Here is a 15270-nt window from a genome sequence, read left to right as displayed (position 1 = left end):
TCTTTCTTATCATTCAGTAGTTTTAGTTATATGAATTATAATTTGTTCTGAAGAGATAATAGACTTTGTTCCTCCTAATTTAGGCTTTGGGTGACTGACCGTGAACAGGGCTTGTTTTTTTCCATTATGGTTCTGTTGTTCTTAGATGGAAAGCCTGGTCATTGTATATCTGGCATTTAGTTTTAACAAATGATTCTGGCCAGACAGTTCAGATTTGATTTTAATCTTGATTAGAACTTTTGTTTTCATTTTCAGCATACATTTCAAATATGTAACGGAGAACAAAAGTAGTACTCAGTAGAATCTCAACTGTCATTAATTCCCTACATTAGTTCAGGTAGGTTTTGAGTTTGCATTCAGAATTTCTTTTGAGTTCTTCATAGTGCTTGAAAAAATGCTGTCATATTTAAACAGCTTAATCTTTTGACAGTGATGAGGAGCATGAATAAAATTATCATGTATAAACATGTGGAACATTTTCTTTAAAATTTTTTTTAAATCTTAAGAAGAAACAGTACAGAGATATATAAAGTTAATACCCTTGTTTCTACCTTTTCCCAAGTCTGTCCTGAGGTATAAACAATGCTAATTTTGGTTTGTAGTCTCCTACACCTGAGAAATACCTTCAAATCAAGATTATAGCTCTTGTGGTTAAGAGCTGTAAGTGGTTATCTCTTGAAGGGATTTCTCTTTCTGTCCTCCAGCAAAGAATAGGCAGGCACAGCCTCACCTCCATCCATCTTGAGGCTTTTCTCTACCCAGTTGCTGAAACCCAGAAATCTAGAAGATACTTGATTTCTTCATTTCCCTCACTTCTCACATCCAAACCATCCACAGTTTAGGATTGTACCCTCCTCAGTTAAATTTGATGCATGCATTTCTTTCCACCTTCATTGCCTCCCTGTAATCCAAGCCACATTCCACTGGGACTATTGCAGTAGATCTCTCAGCTTCCATTATTCATCAGCTTCATGCTCCCAACCTGTTTTCCACTTGATAGCAAGTGTTATTTATTGTCTTAAAATTGAAATTGGATTTTACCCTCATGTACCCCCACCTACCAAAACCCTTCAGTGGCATCCCATTACTCTTTTCCACACAGACACACTCCCAGCACACACACACTCCCTTCCCATCAACACATACTCCCCTCCCAACACACACGTGCTCATTCTATACACACACACCCCTCCCAACACACACACACTCCCCTCCCAACACACACGTGCTCATTCCATACACACACACCCCTCCCAACACACACACACTCCCCTCCCAACACACACCCGTCCCAACACACGCATGCTCATTCCATACACACACACACCCTCCCAACACACACCAGTCCCAACACACGTGTGCTCATTCCATACACACACCCTCCAAACACGTGTGCTCATTTCATACACACACCCTCCAAACACACACCCCTCCCAACACACGTGTGCTCATTCCATACACACACACACCTTCCCAACACACACCTCTCCCAACACATGCATGCTCATTCCATACACACACACACACCCTCCCAACACACACCCCTCCCAACACAGCATGCTCATTCCATAAAGTTGTACCCCATTAACACACATCCCTCCCAACGCACACACACACATGCTCATTCCATAAAGTTGGAATATATTCTCTTCTTGGCACATACTTTGTTACCAAGCACCTACCACATGCTGGCAATATTTTAAGAGATTTTCATATATTAACTCATTTAATCTCATAACTATGAAATGGATATTATTCCCATTTCATATATAAGAAACTGAGTTCCAGAGGTTTAAGTATGTGCCCAGTATTATACAGGTGTTAAGTAGGAGAACCCTTATGTCAAACCAGGTTCTCTGCTTTCAGAATCCTTGCTCTGATGTTAAATGATTTTTTTTTTTAACATAGAGGGTGCATGATAAACATTTGTTCAATGAATATAAAATTGTTCCCTCTGCGAGTGTAAGTTTAAACTGTGTAGTTTGGTCTAGAAAGTCTTTCATGATCTGGCCCCCTCCAACACCACCTTCTCTAGTATTCATAGCAGTGTAGTCACGCTGGCTCTTTGTGGGGCTGGTTTCTTCTTATTCTTAAGGTCTAATCTTTCATGACCATCTTATCTAAAGTAGGTGCTCCTTGTCTTTTCTCTTAGTACTTTGTTTCCCTTTAGGTACTTACTGCAGTTTACAGTTTTTAACTTGATGGGTATATTCTGTTCTCTTCCACAGTCATAAAGTCAGCTGTTACCTTTCTCATTCACAGCTGTTTCTCCAGTGCCAATCACCAGCACTTGGGAGATAGTGAGTCCTCAGTAAATATGTCGGAGAAGGCAATGGCACCCCACTCCAGTACTCTTGCCTGGAAAATCCCATGGACAGAGGAGCCTGGTACACTGCAGTCCATGGGGTCGCTAAGAGTCGGACATGACTGAGCGACTTCACTTTCACTTTTCACTTTCATGCATTGGAGAAGGAAACGGCAACCCACTCTAGTGTTCTTGCCTGGAGAATCCCAGGGACGGGGGAGCCTGGTGGGCTGCCATCTCTGGGATCTCACAGAGTCGGACACGACTGACGTGACTTAGCAGCAGCAGCAGTAAATATGTATTGAATGTTGAATAAATAAATATATCTGGTCCTAGGCAAGAAGGTGTATATAAGACGTTTGTGAATGAGGAGAAAGCCCATAGCTTGAACTTCAGTGGCAGGTATTACACAGACTGCTGAAATCCTAGAACGAAGTCTAAATGGCAGCCTATGAAAATAGAATTAATTGTAAACAAACCAGAGCCCTGGTTATTATATCTCCTTTAACTTACCTTGTGAGTTTTCTTCTTTCATTCCGTACCACATTTACGTGTTTTTATTTTTCCTCCTTTTTTTTTTTTTTTGCTGTGCTGTGAGGCTTGCAGGATCTTCCCTGACCAGAAATTGAACCCATGCCCTGGGCAGTGAGTGTGGAGTCCTAACCACTGCACCACTAGGGAATTCCCTCATACTTCTAGTCTTACTTGGAGATAAATGGAAATGTTAGTTTGGATACTTATAATTGTAAATAACAGAAAACTTTGCCCCAGATTGTCTTAAACCACTAAGACAACATACCTAGTGAACGAAGTCTAGCAGGGAGATTGGCTACTGTGTGATTTTCTTGTGTTGGTTGTAGCCTCAGCTTACTCTCAAGTTGGACACATCAGCCACAGGTTTCTCACTGAAGGATTTCCTCTCCTGGTATCTTTGTCTTAAGAGTGAGAAACTCTTCTGTGGGGACTGTTGACTAGAACTGGGTCACATGACTATACTGTCAGTCACTGGCAAGAGGATTGGAACTATCATGACTGGCTTAGAATCAGTCAGGATTTACCCCTAGAATTGGAGATTGGGTTATCATCCCCTGTGTCTCTTAGGGGAGGGAGGAATGGATTGCTGATCAAAATTTCAAGATCAATCAGCAAAAAAAAAAAAAAAAAATGGGAGAATGTATCTTGGGCAAGCAACTGTCAGACTTTGCTTGTACTGGTTTCTGGTTCGTTAACTTTATCCCAAGGTGATTTGGAGACCTAATCAAATTTTTTGAAAAAACTTATTAAATCAGAAAGATTTGACTTGTTTTTCTATACTGATAATACTTTTTTGTGACTCAAAAGCTTTCATTGTTAGCAACCAATAGAAAGCTATTAAATAGTAAGACATTTGCAGCAGATGAAGTCTGATAGATTAAAAAAAAGTATGGTGTGTTACTGAGTTTATAGTCTAGTTCAGAAGATACAGTGCAGAGATACGAATATTAAAGTAATGATACATAGTAGTGTTTTAAGAATCACAAGGCAAGTTACAATTAACTTTTAAAAAATGGTGTAGAGTTGCTAAGAGTTTGTAAGATGCAGAATCCTGGGCTTTACCCAGGATTTACTGAACAAGAATCTGCATTTTAATAAGATCTTCTTCCCGCATGCCAAAACTAAAAAGATCTCCATGTCCTAACAAAAAAAAAAAAAAGCTGCTGATTTGTGTTGAGATCAAGGTTTGAAAAGCTGGAATAGAAAGTTCTCTTGAGGGTGAGACTAGAGCTTGACCTGAAGGACAGATGCAGCCAGGGGAATTTCAGGTGAAGGATAATGTGATTTTCGTCATGAAAGGGTCCAAATTTATATTGCCTATTGTACAGGATGAATGGAAGGGGATAATGGAATAGTAGTGTGAATCCTCATGAATATTGGTAGGGATTCACTCTAGGAAAGAAAGAAAACTTTTGCAAGACCTCATTTTTTAAAAAAATTATTTATTTATGGTTGCCCTGGGTCTTCATTGGAGAAGGAAATGGCAACCCACTCCAGTATCTTGCCTGGAGAATCCCCATGGACTTCAGCCACCAGTCCATGGAGTTGCAAAGAGCTGAACAGACTGAGCATGCATACACACACATACAGTTTTCTAGTGGAAAACCAGGTATTGGTTCTCATCCCTAAATCACAGCAGAATCTGTTTTTTTTTCCTTCTCTTGACAAGTCAAATCATTTAGTAGTGTAACATACTAATTAAAATGTGTAATTGTTCTTTTAAACTAGATATAGCCATCCTGCAGCATAAAGGACTTGATCTGTAAAGGATTCTAGTTCACCATCATTGTCTTTGACATTATATTTGGTCTTAAGATATAGACAGTGGTGGTAGTGAGCTTCTCTGGTGGCTCAGAAGGTATAGAGAATCCACCTGCAAAGCAGGAGACCTGGCTTCGATCCCTGGAGGAAGATCCCCTGGAGGAGGGCATGGCAATCCACTCCAGGATTCTTGCCTGGAGAATCCCCGTGGACAGAGAACCTGGTGGGCGACAGTCCATGGGGTTGCAAAGAGTCAGACATGACTGAATGACTAAGCACAGCACACTAGTGGTTTAGTTGCTCCGTTTTGTCTGACTCTTTGGTCTTAAGATAAGCTTCTAGAAGCTTTAATGTACTATTTTGCACCAAAAGATACTTGCCTCTGCTTCTTAGATTGTGTGGAATAAGAATGAGTGTTTAGGCTTTAAGAGGCTTTAGGCTACTAGTTTGGTTTAAGTAACTTGGCTTTTGCCAGGTTTGAGGCAAGATAGCTTGGCATTCCTTTAAAGTATGAGAGGAGGCTGTTATTTATCAAATCCTACCCTAGCAAATCGTGACTAGATTGCTGGCTTACAAAGAGCAGAGTCCAAAAGCCATCATGAGGAATTCGAAGTTTAACTGTGGAGTAAACTTCTTTCTTGTCTTTTATTTTTTGGCATGTTTTCCCTCCATGTCAGTGTTTGCCAAAATATGTTCTGCCCACCAAATGCATGAGAATTAGAATTGTTTGAAGTGCTTGTTAAAAACTGAAGATTGCTGTACCCCACCACAGACATTCTGAATCAGTGTCTGGAGGTGAGACCTGGTATCTGTGTTTTAAACCCACTTCCTTACAGATTTATGTATCCTAAGGTTTTGAGAATCAGTTTCTATGTGGATTCCTTTTATTTTCAGGTCTTTTCCACATTCATCTATAATTTATGTTTCACTTAACTTTCATATGTTGAGGGCAGGAAGTTTTCTTTCTTTCTTTCTTTTTTGGCTGAATCACACAGCATGTGGGATCTTAGTTCCCTGACCAGGTATCAAACCTGTGCCACCCACAGTCCTGCAGTGCAAGCACAGAGTCCTAAACACTGGACCACCAGGGAATTTCCTAGGGTAGGAAGGTTTTGGGGGTTTCCCAGGTGGAGCTAGTGGTAAAGAATCCCCCTGCCAATGCAGGAGATATAAGAGACTCGGATTCGATCCCTGGGTCGAGAAGATCCCCTGGAGTAGGGCAGGGCAACCCACTCCAGTATTCTTGCCTGGAGAATCCTATGGACAGAGGAGCCTGACAAGCTACAGTGCATAGGGTCGGAAAGAATTGGACGTGACCGAAGCGACTTAGCATGCATGCTGGAAGGTTGTTGATTGCTTGCTTTTTGTTGTTGTTGTTAAATGAAAGATTCATGTGCATGGTATGAATATCAAAAAGTATGAAAGGACATACAATGAACAGTTCACTCCTCATCTCCCTGTTTTAGTGCATTGTGCTGTTCTAAGCCCTTTAATATATTAATTCATTCATTTCTTCCAAACAATCCAGTTAGGTAGTTCATGTTACTGTTCCCATTTTATAGAAGACAGAAACAGGTCCAGAAAGGTTAAATCACTTTTGAAAATCACACAGCTGGGATATGCTGGAATTGTCTAGAAGTCTGACTCTTAACTCTTAACCACCATCCTCTGCTGTGCAAGAAGGATATAAGGGTTAACTAGATTAAAACATGTGAAGAGCTTCTTTTGGGAGAGTATAGAGTTCATCTTCAACATGGTAAATGTTTCACGTGAACTCTTAACAGCCTACCCTGGAGTTTTGTCTAATCCTGGTATCTATTCCTCATGTAATTTCTTTTCAAACTAATCTGTTCTTCTCTAAATTGCACTGGCTCTCATCTGGAGAGTAGACTTCATGGATTGGTAATACTGAACAAGAAAAATGGTAGCAACTGAGGTCTTTTCAATGTCCTGTCATTGACTGGCTTTGTTTTATTTACATGAGCAGAGCTTGGGATGTGGTAATTCTTCCTTTACACATCCGTTGCCTTTATTTATGGAGTTATTTCTATGATGCTTCTTTCTCTTCCCCTAGTCATAGCACCCCTCACCCCCAGCCCCTTCAACTCAAAGAAATATGGAGAAACCAAGTTAAAACTTTCTTCCTAGGGTGTTTTAAAATCTGACTATTCTGAAAACTGATTAAACTGGGTTTTCTAAGTGAGCAGTTCCTTAACCTTGAATTAGTAAAACATTAAAAATATTTATGTCACTTGCCACTGACTTCTCTTCTGCAATGTAGTAGTTAATCTGGTTAGTTTCTGAATAAATACTAGTATTGGGCAATTCAAGAATTACAACAGAGGTGGGACGGGAGAGGGTGAGGAATAGAAAGTGTACAAGAAGAGCTCTTGATCGCAGATTAAACAACACTACCCTTTTTATAAGAGCAAAACCTAAATGAATGCTAAGACTCATTATTTGTCTGGAATTGGTGGTTATTTCTGTCTGTGGTATTGTTCATGTTTTTGCTTTGATTATTTGGAGTAATCTAATTTTTAAGGAAATGTTTTCTATAATATGAAATCATAATTTAAAAACTATTTATGTATTCCAAATTAAAGTTTTGTCTAGTATGTAATCTTTGTCTACTTGTAATCTGTATATACATTTAAAACAGCTTTATCGAGATACTCAGATATTACTCAATTCACCCATTTAAAATGTACATTTCAGTGGTTTCTTGGAATACTCACAAAGTTATGCAACCATCAGCACAGTCTAATTTTAGAACATTTTTATCAGTTCAAAAAGAAATGACTACCCATTAGCAGTCCTTCTCAACTCCCTTTTCTTTCCATCCCCTCTCCCCTACCCTCAGCCCTAGGCAACTGCTAATCCGTCTCTTTGGATTTGCCTATTTTGGATATTTCATATAAATGAAATAATGTGATCTTTTGTGACTAGCTGCTTTTTTTTCTTAAACTTTATAGCTACTTTTTAAATATTTTTATTTATTTGGCTGCACTGAGCCTTAGTTGGAGCACGTGGGATCTGGTTCCCTGACCAGGGATCGAACCTTGGCCGCCTTCATTGGGAATGCAGAGTCTTAGCCATTGGACCACCAAGGAAGTCCCTGGCCCCTTTTATTTTACATAATTATTCAAAGTTCATCCAAGTTATAGAATGTATCAGCACTTCATTTTATGTAGATATACTACCACCTTTTATCTATTTTTAATTTTTATACGTTTTATTGACATATAGTTGCTTTGCAGTGTTGTGTTAATTTCTGAAATACAGCCAAATGATTCAGTTATATAGTTTTCATTTTCTTTTCCACTTCCAAATGTTCATTTGTGTTGTGTTTTAGATTCCACATATAAGTGATGTCATATAGTATTTGTCTTTCTGACTTAACTTTGCTTATTAAGATAATTTCTAGGTTTATCCTTGTTGCTGCAAATGGCATTATTTCTTTTTTATGGCTTAGTAATAATCCATTGTATTAGTTTTGCTTTTTAAATTGAATACATCTGAAAAACTTGCACTTCTGGGAAGATGGAGTAGTGGATGGTGGTGGTGAGTTTCCTGAGTTTTTGCTTCATATATCCCAGACTTGGCGCTATAGAAACCAGCAACCTGGAAACACCAACAGCTGCAGACAAAACACCACCAACAGAAGGCTGCTGTCTCTAGCCAGAAAACCAGGAAAGGGATGGCCTAAACAAGACAGAAAACTTTCAGACAATAGCTGCTCTACTCCAAACACCACAGGAAAAACTATATGGTCCTATCCCCCACCCGTGCCAGCAAAGGCCAAATGGGTTAGCCCTGACTTCCACCCTCTGGTGGGGTGATAACATTTACCAGATCCTTTACTAATGGGCATGGGGTGGGGGGAGTCTCCAGTGTTTTGTTTTCTGGTTCCTCCTTATATCTTGAATTTCTTTGCTAAGGCTATTTTTATGTTTGTTTTTATGTTTTAAGCTGTTCATACTTGCTCATTGAAGCATCTTTATCATGGCAGCTTCAAAATCTTTGTCAGATAATTCTGACATTTCTGTCATCTTGATGTTGACATCTTTTGATTGCTTTTTTAAAAATTCAGTTTGATAAGGTTATTGGTATGACAAGTGATTTTCAGTTGAAACCTAAACATTTTCTTATTATGTTATGAAACTCTGGATCTTATTTAAACCTTTGGTTTAAACTTCTCTGACACTTGTCTGGAAGGGGGAGGCAGAGAGGAAGGTTGGTGGGCAGGAGAAGCCGGGTGGAGATAGATGTCCAAGTAGAGACAGAAGTCCATGTGCCCTGCTTGGCTTCCTCTGATACCCAAGGTGGGAGGCTCCTCAGTATGCTGGGCCAGGATCAGAGTTCCAGCTCCCCATGTGGTCTCTACTGACACCCCAGTTCGAAGTGGCCTCATTATAGCTGGTTGAGCTTGAAAGTCCTGGCTACTCTGTTCTAGGCCTCCTTTTCTGACACCCCTCACCTTACTTCCCTCCAACCAAGGAGAAGGGAGGGTTCCCATCACTGGCTGGCAGTGTTGAAGGCCCTGGCTCCCTCCTTGGCCTTCTCTGATGCCATCCTGGTTGGGACATTTACAGTCTCCAGAGGACTGATCATATTAGTTTGGGAATAAAATGTTATAAAAAGCTATGCAGTGTGATTGCATGTTTAAAAGTAGTATGTATGTAGAAAATAAAAATCTAGAAGAATGACTAGTGAATGGTTCAAGGGTAGGGGAGCCCTGACCTTCTGTAGTGTTTCAGTTTTTGTTTTAAAAGTAGTAAAGTTAAAAGACCTATACTCAGAAAACTATAAAACACTGATGAGAGAAATTAAAGGCAATGCAAACATAAAAATATACCATGCTCTTGCATTGCAAGAATTAATATTGTTAAATAATCAGCATTCAAAAAACTAAGATCATGGCATCTAGTTCCATCACTTCAAGACAAATAACAGGGGAAATAAATGAAAACAGTGCTAGACTTTATTCTTGGACTCCAAAATCACTGCATTGACTGCAGCCATGGAATTAAAAGATGCTTGCTTCTTGGAAGAAGAGCTATGACAAACCTAGACAGTGTGTTAAAAAGCAGAGACATCACTTTGCTGACAAAGGTCCATGTATTCAAAGCTATGGTTTTTCCAGTAGTCATGTACAGATGTGAGAGGTGGACCATAAAGAAGGCTGAGAGACAAAGAATCGATGCTTTGGAACTGTGATGCTGGAAAAGACTTTTAAGAGTCCCTTGGACTGCAAGAAGATCAAACCAGTCAATCCTAAAGGAAATCAGCCCTGAATATTCATTGGAAGAACTGATGCTGAAGCCGAAGCTCCAATACTTTGGCCGCATGATACGAAGAGCTGACTCATTGAAAAAGACCCTGATGCTGGGAAAGATTAAAGGCAGGAGAAGGGGACGACAGCAGATGAGATGGTTGGATGGCATCACTGACTCAATGGACATGAGGTTGGGCAAGCTCTGGGAGATGGTGAAGGACAGGGAAGCCTGGGGTGCTTCAGTCCATGGGTTCATAAAGAGTGGGAGGTGACTAAGTGACTGAATGACAACCCAAGGCAATCTACAGATTCAGTGCAATCCCTATCAAAATACCAATGGCATTTCCCACAGAATTAGAACAAATAACTAAAAATTTTGTATGGAAATACAAAAGATCCTGAGTAGCCAAAACGATCTTGAGAAAGAACAAAGAGGGAGAAATCATGCTTCCTGACCTTAGACTGAACTACAGAAGCTACGGTGATCAAAACAGTGTGGTACTGGCACAGAGACAGATTCATAGATTTGTAATAAGCCCATTAACCCACCCACCTATTGGCAATTAATTTATGATGCAGGAGGCAAGAATATACAAAGGAGCAAAGATAGTCTCTTCAGTAAATGGTGTTGGGAAAACTGGAGCTACATAAAAGAATGAAATTAAAATATTCTCTAATACCATACACAAACTCAAAATGGATTAAAAACCTAAATGTAAGACCAGATACTATAAAATTTCTAGAGGAAAGCATAGATAAATGAGGTTTTAAAGTATACCTGTAGTGTGGTAGTGGTGGTTTAGTCACTAAGTCTTGTCTGACTCTTGAAAGCTCATGAACTGTAGCCCTCCTGGCTCCTCTGTCCATGGGATTTTCCAGGCATGAATACTGGAGTGGGTTGCCCTTTTCTTCTCCAGGAGATCCTTCCTGATGCAGTGGTCAAACCTGTGTTTCATGCATTGCAGGCAGATTCTTTACTGCAGAGACACCAGGGAAGCCCAACTTTTAGCCTGGATTTTGTCTAAATTAGCTGCTAAATTCATGAAATGTATTAGATTAACCTAGATTAGATTAACCTATAAGTCATATAGAACATTCTTTGACATAAATTGCAGCAATGTTTGTTTGGATCTGCCTACTAAAGCAAAGAAACAAAAGCAAAAATAAATAAATGGGATCTAATGAAACTTAAAAGCTTTTGCACAGCAAAGGAAACCAACTACAAAATGAAAAGGCAGTCTACTGAATGAAAGAAGATATTTGCAAATGATAGACTGATAAGGGGTTAATATCCATTAATATCCAAAATATATAAACTGCTCATACAACTCAACATCAAAACAGCCAGGTTAAAAAATGGCCTGAAGAACTGAATACACATTTTTCCAAAGAGGAAATGCAGATAGCCAACAGGACATAAAAAGATGCTCAACATCACTAATTATCAGGGAAATGTAAATGAAAACCACAATGAGATATCACCATATACTGGTCAGAAAAGAAATCATCAAAAAGAATGCAAATAGCAAATGTTGGCAAGAGTGTGGAGAAAAGGGAACCCTTAGACACTGTTGGTAAGAATGTAAATTGGTACAGCCACTGTGGAAAACAGTATAGAGGTTTCTTCAGAAACTAATAATAGGACTACCACGTGACCCAGGAATTCCCCTCCTAGGAATATATCTGAAAAAAACAAAAACACTGATTCAGAAAGGTACATATGCCCCAGTGTTCATAACCGCATTATTTACAATTGCCAAGGTAAATAATATGGAAACAAGCTAAGAGCCCATCAACAGATGATAAAGAAGATGTGGTATGTATGTGTGTGTATATATACACACACACATATATAAAACAAGGGAATACTACTTAGCCATAAAAAATGTAATTTTGCCTTTTGCAGCGACATGAATGAACTTGGGGAGGGGGCATTATGCTAAGTGAAATGAGTCAAACAGAAGACAAGTACTATATGATATCACTTATAAGTGGAATCTAAAATTGCAACAAACCAGTGAATAAAAAGAAGCAGATTGACAGATTTAGAGCGCAAACTAGTGGCTACTAGTGAGGGGGACGGAAGGAGAAAGGGGCAGTAGAGGGGTAGGAGTAAAAAAGGGTAATTTTGGGATTATATGAAATTGTGTGTGAAACTTTGAAAATTTTAAAGCACTATAGAGTTTAAAGAATCTTTCATTTAATAAAAAAATTGAAAATGTGTATGTTACTGTTAGAAGAAATAGAAAAAGCAAAACTTTGAAAAAATGCTGTATGAATGCTTTTTAAAATGCTGTATGTACCTTTTTAAATGCTATATGTTCATTTTTGTCATCAATACAAAACAGTGTAGAATAAGATACCATGATTCCCAGTTGTAGTATGCTTTTTGTATACTACATTGTACCATAATACCCTCCTCAGTTGGTTGGACCAACTATTTATTGTAGTTGATACTCAAAAGCTTGATTTAGATCCTTTAACTTTGTTGAAATGGAATTTTATTAGTACAACTTGGATTAAAAGAGAAAGTTTTGATTTATGACTACTGGAAATCTTGAGTTTTTCCACAGTTTCACTCTACTTTATGAAAATATCATCTGACTAGTAACTCCCAATTTTCTAGTGGTCTTATGACTTTGGAAAAACTTATTCATGGTGCTATTTCTTATTTGAATTGTTTTGAGTTTTAGGAGAGTAGTTAATAAAAAGCCTTTTTCCGGATTTGTATTGGAGAGTGCACATACTATGTTTTTTTTTTAATTAATTATTTCACTGCACCGAGTCTTAGTGTGTCATATGAGATCTAGTTTCCTGACCAGGGATCAAACCCAGGCCCGCTGCACTGGGACGCAGAGTCAGCCACTGGGCCACCAAGGAAGTCTCCTACATGCTATGTTTTTACTTGTGCATAAAGGAAAGTAGCTTGATGAGGAGTATGAGATGTGTAACAAGCTTTTGCTATACCTGAAAGAGAAGTAAATTGGTAAAACCGGTGGAAAATTATAGACAAAAGGGGTGAAGACACAGGGACATTTGTAGTCTGAGCAGGTTTTCATGAAGCGGTTCACGTGCCAGGATTCTCCTGTCTGTGCTCTAGGCTGCGCTGTGCAGGCTGCTGCAGGAAATTGAGGCACAGTTTCCTCGCCCTGTAGCAGTCATGGTGTACCTCCAACGTGTCTGCAGTTTAATGTGTTTCCAGGTGCTTAGATACAACATCTTTATTACATCTTCTTTACCAATTTATTTATTTTCACACTGCTGTCACAGAGACTTGGAAAATACAGTTAATTTTATAGATTAAATAAATGGAATAGGGTGAAGACGATAAGCCATACTCATTCTTTGTCTATCAAACTACTGCTTTTCCAGTAAGTCTCAATTTGTTCTACTTTTTTCTTATATTTATACTTCTGCTGCTAAGGATATTAAAACCGGGAGGGGAAAAAATGCAAAAAATAAAAGAAAATCGGGGCATATGAAGCTACAGGTTTGTATGAAATATGAAAATATTAATCATTAAGCTGTGTAGAAAGGTAGTATGTTACCTTTTTATCTGTGGTAAATTTAGTTGTATGTTATCCGTGTTCCATATGTTGTTTAGATGGTCAGCATCTTCTAAAAAGCAGATTTGGGTGCCGATTTATTATACGTTTAACCTAGTGGGGTGACTTAGTACTGTAAACTGACTTGTGCTCTGAAGAAGAAATTACTGTCCTAACTTTTCCACATCAGTGTTTCTTCATGTGTCCAGCAGATGCCCCACTTTTTCTCCTTGAAAAGTGAGTTAGTCGCTCTGTCTTGTCTGACTCTTTGTGACCCCATGGACTGTAGCCCACCAAGCTCCTCTGTCCATGGAATTCTCCAGGCAAGAATATTGGAGTCGGTTGCCATTTCCTTCTCCAGGGGATCTTCCCAGTCTAGGGATGGAACCCAGTCTCCTGCATCACAGGCAGATTACCACCCGAGCCCCGAGGGAAGCCCCTCTTCAGGTTGTTTTTAATAACACCAAAGTTTAAGAACTAGACCTTCTTTAGGAAGTAAATTTTTGTACAAGTTATAGTATTAGAAATGAATATAATTCATGCTGGCTACAATTTGATGTTTTGTTAATAAAGAATGATCAAAAATTCTTTTAATGAAACCAAGCATATCCTGTGCTATGTGATTAGGGTGGAGTTCTGAGATCCTCCTTATATGCCCATGTATTTTGTTGGTTGTATCAATATTATCTTTAATCAGGTAACTGCTTTTGTTTTAACTCCCCTCCATTTCCCTGTTGTATAGGAATTAATGACTTTACTAATGTAGCATTTTACTGAAATGGCTTCTGAAGTTTCTGAGAATTACATTAGGAAAATAAACAGTACTTTTACCAACATCTGAGTGACTTGTTGAAAGGTAACTTCTGGCTCTATTCACAGACTTCATGGTCAAGAGGGCTGTGTTGGCTGCTGGTCAGTATCAGAGTGTTCTCTTCTACCCTGCAGGCTCTTTCTCTGATTTCCTGTTCCCTCCCTCCTTTATAAACTCAGGGACCTACATGATGGAGTTAAAGATTTGTCTCACTCTGATTTTTAGGAAAATTTTGTGTCATTGTTGAGCTCAGTGAAATCAATTGAGTAGGATTATAGATAACTTGGCTTCCCTGGTGGCTCAGATGGTTAAGCGTCTGCCTACAATGCAGGAGACCTGGGTTCAGTCCCTGGATTGGGAAGATCTCCTGGAGAAGGAAATGGCAACCCACTCCAGTACTCTTGCCTGGAAAATCCCATGGACAGAGGAGCCTGGTAGGCTGCAGTCTATGGGGTCACAGAGAGTCAGATACAACTTTCACAGATAACTTATTCTAAAGATATCTTTTGTTATTTTCTTGTTCCCTGAAGGAATGTGTAAACAGGATACGGGATTTTTATAATGAATAATTTAAAAATTATTATTTTAAGTTGGCGATTTAAATATTGGGGGAGGTTGGTGATTATTTTACTCTTTGGAGGCAAGCACGTGTTTCCTTTTTTTGTGTGTTGCCCTGTAAAGAATACTGTCTCATAGAGTAAGAAGTAACTTACATTTCACAAAACCTGTAATAGTTTTTGCCCCAACACAAGGATATATGTTCCCCCTAGGGGTTGATTATACCTGTGCTATCCAATATGGTAGCCATTAGCCACTTGTGGCTGTTTAAATATAAATTAATTAGAAGTAAATAAAATTCAGTTCAGTTGAACCAACTACATTTTAAGTACTCACTGGCCACGTATCACAAATAACTACTGTTTGGGACAGTGGTGACTCAGGTAGTTTCTATCATTGCAGAAAGTGCTCTTGGACAATGCTGTATTAGGCTAGCCATTTTTAAGAAGAGAAAGAGGTGAGAATTCTCTGGTGGTCCAGT

General features: G+C 39.0%; 1 protein-coding gene across 1 annotated transcript in view; it reads left to right on the top strand.

Moving 5' to 3' along the window:
- The window catches only part of CLIC4 (chloride intracellular channel 4), a 74123-nt gene that overhangs the window by 22309 nt on the left and 36544 nt on the right, over positions 1 to 15270 (top strand). The window lies entirely within an intron of this gene.

Source organism: Bos taurus, chromosome 2, assembly GCF_002263795.3.
Source record: "Bos taurus isolate L1 Dominette 01449 registration number 42190680 breed Hereford chromosome 2, ARS-UCD2.0, whole genome shotgun sequence".
Taxonomy (NCBI): Eukaryota; Metazoa; Chordata; class Mammalia; order Artiodactyla; family Bovidae; genus Bos; species Bos taurus.
The sequence above is the reverse complement of the archived record's forward strand: the minus strand, read 5'-3'. Positions and strand labels throughout refer to the sequence as shown.